Source organism: Scyliorhinus torazame, chromosome 18 (genome assembly GCF_047496885.1).
Source record: "Scyliorhinus torazame isolate Kashiwa2021f chromosome 18, sScyTor2.1, whole genome shotgun sequence".
Lineage (NCBI taxonomy): Eukaryota > Metazoa > Chordata > Chondrichthyes > Carcharhiniformes > Scyliorhinidae > Scyliorhinus > Scyliorhinus torazame.
In genome coordinates this window covers 38838398-38847335 of record NC_092724.1, presented here as the reverse complement: position 1 = coordinate 38847335, position 8938 = coordinate 38838398, and the positions used below count along the sequence as shown (strand labels likewise).

At 48.9% G+C, this 8938-nt stretch overlaps 1 protein-coding gene across 1 annotated transcript in view; it reads left to right on the top strand.

The window, feature by feature from the left end:
• The first annotated feature begins 1081 nt into the window (after window positions 1-1081).
• Window positions 1082-8938, top strand: part of pnhd (pinhead) — a 70857-nt gene continuing 63000 nt past the window's right edge. Inside the window, exon 1 of the mRNA XM_072482604.1 lies at window positions 1082-1324. The gene's annotated coding sequence lies outside the window, so the exon portion shown is untranslated. The remainder of the gene's footprint in view (window positions 1325-8938) is intronic.

Sequence of the window (8938 nt, the reverse complement as noted above, 5' to 3'; positions counted from 1 at the left end):
GAATGGAATCAGGTAAGTGCAGCTCCACCAAACTGAAGAACACAGGAAAAGGGATAACAATAATAATTGCTAATTGTCACAAGTCGGCTTCAATGAAGTCACTGTGAAAAGCCCCTAGTCGCCACATTCCGGCACCTGTTCGGGGAGGCCGGTATGGGAATTGAACCCATGCTGCCATGTTCTGCATTACAAGCCAGCCCTGGTTTAGTGTGCACAATGGTGTTAAAGGCTGGACGCAGCACAGGAAGGATGGGGAGGGGCAGCTTGCTACGGTCACTGCCACATAGGATGTCATTCGTGATTTTGCTAACAGCTGATTTAGTCTTGAGGCAGGGGTGGAAATTTGAAGATATATTTGAACATGGAATTCGGGAAAAAGGGCACGGATTTGGGAGGCCTTTAGATAGAAGAGCGAAGTTGGAGGTAGGGCAGTGGTTTGAAAGGACTAAGGGTCCAAGGTTGTTTTTTTTGTTTAAGGAGAGGGGTGATGTGACGATAGTGGATTTGATGGCGAGGGGGATAGTCCATGAGAAGAGGTAAATGTTAATAATAACGGCTAACTTGGGGGCCCGGAATGAAAGTTGGGGTGCTCAACAGTTGAATGGAAGTAGGGTCTCATGGGTAAGGTGAGCTTGGAAAGAGGAGGAAATTGAGAAAGATGTGGATTAGGGCAGAGAGAACCATAGAGGAGATTAGGCCACTTAGCCTGGAGAAAGAGAGGGAAACAGCAGAGGCAGCAGAGCATGGCAAATAAGTCCATGAGGTGCTTGTACATGTTGGACATGAGGGTGGATGGCAACTCCTAAGAACCGTCCTGTTTCTCACCTCCGTACTACCAGGCCCTGACGCTGCAGTGGTTTAAGAAGTTGGTTTCTCAAGGATGGGAATAAATACCAGTCTTGTCAGAGGCACCCACATTAATAATGAAGTGGGGGGGGGGCGGGGAGTGAAGAATTTGCTGTGTGCTTGTTGCTGACCTCAGACTCTATGCAACCGTGATTTGGAATGAACTTTGGCCTGAATGAGAACCCGTACTGATAATCTGACTGTCCCTGTTATATAATGTGTTGAGTTCTCCCTTCCAGGTTTAAATAGGGATACACTGTGTGGGACGTTATGCTCAAAGAAGAGCGAGGTGATTCTTTCCTTACTTTGATGTTTTGCTGAGTATCTGCCACAGGATGGAATTAAGAACTGCTGCTGGTAATGGCTGTTTGCCAGGATGGCTGCTCGCCAGAACATGCAAATCGGCGGAGTCAAGATAAAATCAGTAATTCTGATTCTGAAGGCAGTTTGTGAACAAAGGCCCAACTGTTCAGTTCAGGTGAGAACTTAGTTCTTTACGATGCATGAATACCTGGCTCTGGGTGAAACTTTATACTGTGATGTTGCAAGAGGCTGGGGACCGTGATAAGCAGGGTGGCGTTCACTCAGTTCAATAGCTCACACAGTTGTCCAAATACCAAAAAACTGAACGTTTATTTAAAAGCCTTCAGATACTCAGCAAAAGAAGGAAATAATCACCTCGCTCTTCTTTGAGCCTAACGTCACACACAGTGTATCCCTATTTAAACCTGGAAGGGAAAACTCAACACATTATATAACAGGGACAGTCAGATTATCAGTACGGGTTCTCATTCAGGCCAAAGTTCATTCCAAATCAGGGTTGCATAGAGTCTGAGGTCAGCAACAAGCACACAGCAAATTCTTCACTCCCCCCCTCACTTCACGTCCCGCCTCACTTCTCCCCCCTGCCCCCACTTCAATCCCCCCCCCCCACTTCATCCACCCTCCCCCCCCTTCACTTCTGTCAACCCTCTACCCACCCCACCCCTACCCTTTTTTAGGTGCTATAGAGCACATTGAGTGCAACATTTTAGCTTATTCCCTACTCTGCTATCAGCCCTGGACTATTGCTCCTTTTTAAGTCGTGAATTAGCTTTGGTCACAGTTTTTCGAATTGTTTGACAATGGGAATATTCTCTCACTGCCTGTTATCAGTGGGTACGCTGTGCTGAACGGACAGATGAAGGTGATACTGGCAGTCATAGAACCTCACAGCACAGAAGAATTATAGAAACATAAAAAATAGATGCAAGAGGAGGCCATTCGGCACTTTGAGCTCCACCACTCATTATGATCATGGCTGATCATCCAATTTAAATAGCCTAATCCCGCTTTGCCCCCCAAATCCTTTGATCCCCTTTGCCCCAAATCGATTTCTTGGATTTCTGAGCTGGAATCTATGCTACTGCAGAAAATTCAGAGTGAGAGCGTATCAAACATTTGTTTGTCTAATCCTGGAAAGTTGTGGGGACCTCTCTGTAGTGAAAGATATGAATAAGATTGAAACGATTCAAAGACATGCTGCATGAGTCAGCGTGGGAAATACACCAGTGATACATCCTTGATCAAAGATTTGGAATGGGAATTGCTACAGCAAAAGAGGGAGAAACATAGGGTAACATTTTACATCTGCTGGTCAGGCACGTATCTGACCCGGAGTCTCATTCAGTACAGTGCGTTAATGCCGGGCGCGGATTTCGAACGTGATCACGCACTGGCACGATATTTCTGTTGGTGGCACATGTACGGATCGGCCGTATCCACCGACAATTATCCAACTTGCCTCAAGGGATTAAATCCCCAATTGACCAGGATTTTATGGGACCCGTGTGATTGCCAGCTCGGTGCACGGGAAACACGGGCAGGTGAGCCACCCGTTATTGAACTTTTTGGGTGCAAGGGTGGGATAAAAGAGGAATGGAACAAATGCTGGGTGAGGAGCTGGGAGTTTCAGGGAGAGAGTTGAATTGATGTTTTGTGGTTTTGAGAGAATGATCTCTGTTGTGGGTTCAGCACAGTTTGGAGATCTCTGGACATTGCTGTCTTCCAGCATTGGGAGTTTGGTTCTCTTTGCCACCCTTTATGCACAGGGTCAGCCCCATAGATGGGTATTGTTTACTCAGCAGGGGGCACCTCCTCCTCTGAGGGAGGGAGGAGGCCTGGTGGTCCCAGGCATCCACCTCGGGCAGTGGCGCAGACACAGCATCATGAGGGGCAGCAGGGAGGACAAGGAGCACCCCCCCCCCCCCCCCGCACTCCCGCAGAAATTGCCACTACCTATCTGCCAGTGTGTACAGGCAACATTCAAACTACTTGCACATGACAGAGGACCAGTGCCGCAGGAAGTTACAGCTTCCAAGAGAAATTGCAACAAGCATATGACAGATGATCAGCCCGGAGACAGCCTCCAATTGTCTGGGTGGACACTCAATGCTTCAAAGGTCACTGTGGCAGTAAACGTTTATGCCTCTGGATCATTCCAGGGCACAGTGGGTGATCTTTGAGGCGTCTTTCACACAATTGTGTCAAGATGGTGACCGAGGGGCAGCATGTGATGCAATGGTTAGCACTGGGCATGCGGCGCTGAGAACCCGGGTTCGATACCCGGCCCTGGGTCATTGTCCGTATAGAGTTTGCACATTCTCTCCGTGTCTGCGTGGGTTTCACCCCCACAACCCAAAGATGTGCAGGCTAGGTGGATTGGCCATGTTAAATTGCCCCTTAATTAGAAAAAAAAAAAAAAATTTAAAAAGAAAGATGGTGACTGGCACTCTGTTCAGGTGGGTGAGAACACTCATTTCAGAACGGGCCAAGTCAGCCAGGCTGAGTAGGCCAGAGGCTTCGCCACCATTGCAGGTTTCCCTCGCATCCAGGGTACCACAGATTACACCCATGTGGCCATTAAGGCACCAGCCAGCCAGCCAGGCGCATTTATGAACAGGATTCTACTCAATGAATGTTCAGATAGTCTGTTACCACAGGATCCAGATTCTGCAGGAATGTGGAAGGTACCCGGGCAGCTCTCATCATACCTACACACTACAGCACTCGCAAATGCCAAGGCTCTTCCCTGCCCCCAGCTCGTCTCGAAGGGTAGCTGATTGGTAACAGGGGTATCCGCTGAAGAAGTGGCTGACAGTTGTCAGGTGCCCAAAGACAGAGACAGAGGAGAGATACAGTCGCTACCTTGTATCCACAAGGGAGGCGGTGGAGACGACCATTAGGCTGCTTGAGATAAGATTCCACTGCCTGGACCAATCCAGGCCACCCTGCAGTATCTGCCCAAGGGAGTGACGCTCATCGTTGTTGTCTATTGCAGTCTTCATCATCTTGCCCTCTCCAGGGGTGAACCTCTGGGCCAGGATGATGATGTGGATGATGCATCTGGTTCAGAAGAGGACACTGCTGTTGACTTGATCTTGACCAGCCAGAAGGTGACGGCGAACAGGCTGCCATCAGGAACGTTCTTGGAGTGGGAGGAGGGGGGGGGGGGGGGGGCGGGGGCTGCCCTATCACAAAGTCCATAGACACTATCCCTATCTAAAACACCTTACAGTGAACCTAGCCATGAGTCCAAATGCCTGACTAATAAAGGTTTATACCCTGGATGTCTATCCACAGTCATTTATGAGGCTGACGCCATTCGAGCATGTGGCACACTGATGCTTCGTGAGCAATAAGAATTTACTGGTGACAACAATCAGATAACACATTAACCAGATGGATAATCTACAGAAAACACTGAGGGAAGGAAATCCCAAATATCCTGTGCAAACCCTTGGTCCTAACTGTGACTGAAGCTTACGTTTGGTGTATTGGCCATGCTAAAATTATCCCTTAGTGTCCAAACGATTAGATAGTGCCTTCAATTCATGGAATTGGGTATTTATCTACTTGGACTGTCTGGTTGATTGTAAGCCTGTAGTCCTCATATATCTTAATGGAGCAATTCAGCTTTAATACAGGAATGGTGGGGAGTGCCCACTCTAGAAACCGCATGGGTGTGATAATTCCTAGTTCTTCCAGGCATTTAAGTTCAGATTCCACTTTTTGGTGTAAGGCATGAGGGACCGGTCTTACTCTAAAAATTCTTGGCTGTTGAGTCTGGGTTGACATAAATCTTGGACTTCACTCCCTTTATTAGACCCAACTCGTTCTGGAACACATCCTTGTATCTGTTCAAGAAACCCTGAAAGACGTTGTCCGAGATTAAAAAAATTCCCAACCAGATTAACCTGATCTGGTGAAACCTATCCCACCCCATCAAGCTTGGTCGATGACCCTTGACAATGATTAAAGCGATTGGGCATCTTTTCACTGATATGACACTGGAGTCACGGTTGTTTCCAAAATCTTTAGGGTCTCCCATATCTATACCACCAACTTAGCTGTTGTCTCACTCAAGTCCAAAGACTAAGCACGTCCTCGATCATATTTGAACATTTTTTCACCCACAACTGTGGATAACGCCCTGGTGTTGACCTCCATCTTTAGTAATCTTCCATTTATGATGAGGAATATCTCCGTCGGGTTGGTTTGCTCACTCTCACCATATTTAATCAGTATGTTTCAAACTCTTCATATGAATTCTTCGCCACTTTATTCACTGGTGCTAGGTTTGCTGTTTTTTAAAAATTGCTGTGTTCTGTAGGCGTGGGAACGTGCTTGGATGCACGTCTGTGCCTGATACCCAAGCAGTGTACACGATGCCTTCATCCTGGCACACTCGATGGTTCCTAACACCTTCGAGGTGCACCCCCGGGTGAGGGGTTGGCTCATGGGTGACAGGGGTATCCACTGAAGTTGTGGCTGATGACGTCTATCCAGAGGCCACAGACTGACATGGAAACCCGTCACAACGATGCCCAGGGGCGCGGTTGTATGGTGCATCTTGAAGATGTGGTTCAGGTGCCAGGACCGCTCTGGAGTGGCACTCCAGTATAGCGCTAGGAGGGTCTCTCACATCGTGGTGGCCTGCTGCGTCCTCTACCACATCATGCAGCAGATGGGCAACATGCTGGAGGAGGGCATTGAACGCCAGGCATCATCCGGCGAGGAGGATGGCCAGGATGGGCAGGGCAGTGGCACAGTGGTTAGCACAGCTGCCTCACAGCACCAGGAACTCGGGTCCAGTCCGACCTCGGTGACTGTGTACAGTTTGCACTTTCTCCCCGTGTCTGCGTGGGTTTCCTCCGGGTGCTCCCATTTCCTCCCAGAGTCCAAAGATGTGCAGGATAGGTGGGTTAGCCATGCTAAATTGCTTCTTAGTGTCCAAAAGGGTTAGGTGGGGTTGCTGGGTTACAGGGATAGGGTGGAGGTGTGGGACTAGGCAGGGTACTCTTTCCTAGGGTCGCTATTTCTTCCTTGATGATAGATTCCAGCATCTTCCCTACTACCGAAGTTAAGCTCACTGGCCTATAATTACCCGCTTTCTGCCTACCTCCTTTTTTAAACAGTGGTGTCACGTTTGCTAATTTCCAATCCGCCGGGACCACCCCAGAGTCTAGTGAATTTTGGTAAATTATCACTAGTGCATTTGCAATTTCCCTAGCCATCTCTTTTAGCACTCTGGGATGCATTCCATCAGGGCCAGGAGACCTGTCTACCTTTAGCCCCATTAGCTTGCCCATTACTACTTCCTTGGTGATAACAATCCTCTCAAGGTCCTCACCTATCATAGCCTCATTTCCATCAGTCACTGGCATGTTATTTGTGTCTTCCACTGTGAAGACCGACCCAAAAAACCTGTTCAGTTCCTCTGAGGAGCCACAAAGCCATTTGGCTAAGATCAAGTGTAATGTAGATTGAGCCTTTGGTTCAGATCTGAGGTGAAATTCTCCCGAAACGGCGCGATGTCCGCCGACTGGCGCCCAAAACGGCGCCAATCAGACGGGCTTCACGCTGCCCCAAAGTTGCGGAATGCTCCGCATCTTTGGGGGCCGAGCCCCAACATTGAGGGGCTAGGCCGACGCCGGAGGAATTTCCGCCCCGCCAGCTGGCGGAAACAGCCTTTGTTGCCCCGCCAGCTAGCGCGGAAATGACATCTCGGGGCGGCGCATACGCGGGAGCGTCAGCGGCCGCTGACAGTTTCCCACGCATGCGCAGTGGAGGGAGTCTCTTCCGCCTCTGCCATGGTGGAGACCGTGGCAGAGGCGGAAGGGAAACAGTGCCCCCACGCACAGGCCCGCCCGCGGATCGGTGGGCCCCGATCGCGGGCCAGGCCACCATGGGGGCACCCCCCGGGACCAGATCGCCCTGCCCCAGGACCCCGGAGCCCGCCCACGCCGCCTTGTCCCGCCGGTAAGGTAGGTGATTTAATTTACGCCGTCGGGACAGGCAATTTATCGGCGGGACTTCGGCCCATCCGGGCCGGAGAATTGAGCGGGGGGGCCCGCCAACCGGCGCGGCCCGATTCCCGCCCCCACCGAATATCCGGTGCTGGAGACTTCAGCAACCGGTGGGGGCGGGATTAACGCCAGCCCCCGGCGATTCTCCGACCCGGCGGGGGGGTCGGAGAATGTCGCCCCTGGTATGGCTCTCTTGTGGGGACCATGAATTGGATTCAATTTGAATTAGTTTTATGAAGCAGGCGAGGAGCTGGATTAGGGGTTCACCCCTGACCACACTCTGAGCCCTGGCTTTGTGCCTCAGAAAACGTAATAAAAAAAACAAAACACCCCACTCATGATGATAAATATGCGTATGTGTGGCCATAAGAACAATCGCTAAATCACCACTCCAGTTTATCAATTGTAGTTCAAATGACATGCCATGTGTTAGGAAAAAGTGTGGAAAGGGTTAATTTCTCTCTCCCTCTCGCTCTCTCTGTAATACCTGGTAACCCAGTCCAATGCTCACCTGAGGCACAATTTCACAACTTGGAAAATTGGATCATTAATACCACTTGGAGAGGATTAAGCAAGAAACCAAGGTTCCATCAAAAATGACAGCCTGCTTAGCGGCTGAGTGATGAAAGGTCTGGTACTGCCAAACTGTTCCACTTGACTAAACTTACAGATAATTCTCTTCAAAAGAAACTTGTCATTAAAAAAATGACAGATCATAGATCATAGAAATTACAGTGCAGAAGGAGGCCATTCGGCCCATTGAGTCTGCACCGGCTCTTGGAAAGAGCACCCTACCCAAGGTCCACACCTCCACCCTATCCCCATAACCCAGTAACCCCATCCAACACTAAGGGCAATTTTGGACACTAAGGGCAATTTAGCATGGCCAATCCACCTAACCTGCAGATCTTTGGCATGTGGGAGGAAACTGGAGCACCCGGAGGAAACCCACGCACAAACGGGGAGAACGTGCAGACTCCGCACAGACAGTGACCCAAGCCGGGAATCGAACCTGGGACCCTGGAGCTGTGAAGCAATTGTGCTATCCACAATGCTACCGTGCTGCCACAGATGGGCCACAAATAAGCGGCACAACTGTGCTATCTGGTAAGAATTGTATTGCCTCAAGATAAGGAGGCCTCACACACCTTCTGGTCTCGGAAGGTTTGATTGATAAGGTTTGATTGATTTCATAGCCTGCTCTGGGTGAATATTCATAAGCCAATAACTACAGGTGTGCTGAAATTGAAATACTAATTACTAATAGATAAATATATCCAGAAATTAATGAATAAATAAGTGGTGATTAACTCAACTTTTCAATGGGTTAGTTAATTATTAAGTTCAGGCTAGTTGAAATATAAATTGTTAACTGAATTGGCAAAAATGAATCACTTTCATATTTGAATGAAACACAATTATTTATTTGGCCTCTGAGCAGTTGTTCCCAAGTACATGGCAATGTTTTATTGTATCAAGCACTTAAACCCGACAGTGTTAAGTTAATATTTCTCCTGACATTACCTGAATGGTGTCCTCTTACCTTCTCCTTTTATTGCTCTTAATCCCACTGTTCCTTTCATACATCAACAACACTCATCCCCCCCATCCCATCCCTTCCTCCCTCACCCCCTCACCGTCACTCCAGCAAATCGGTTGCAGTTACTCTATGCTGATTGTCCTCTCTTGTTCCAGCTCTTTATGAAATATTTTTATTCAAATGTTCTCTTGTTCCAGTCTTGACT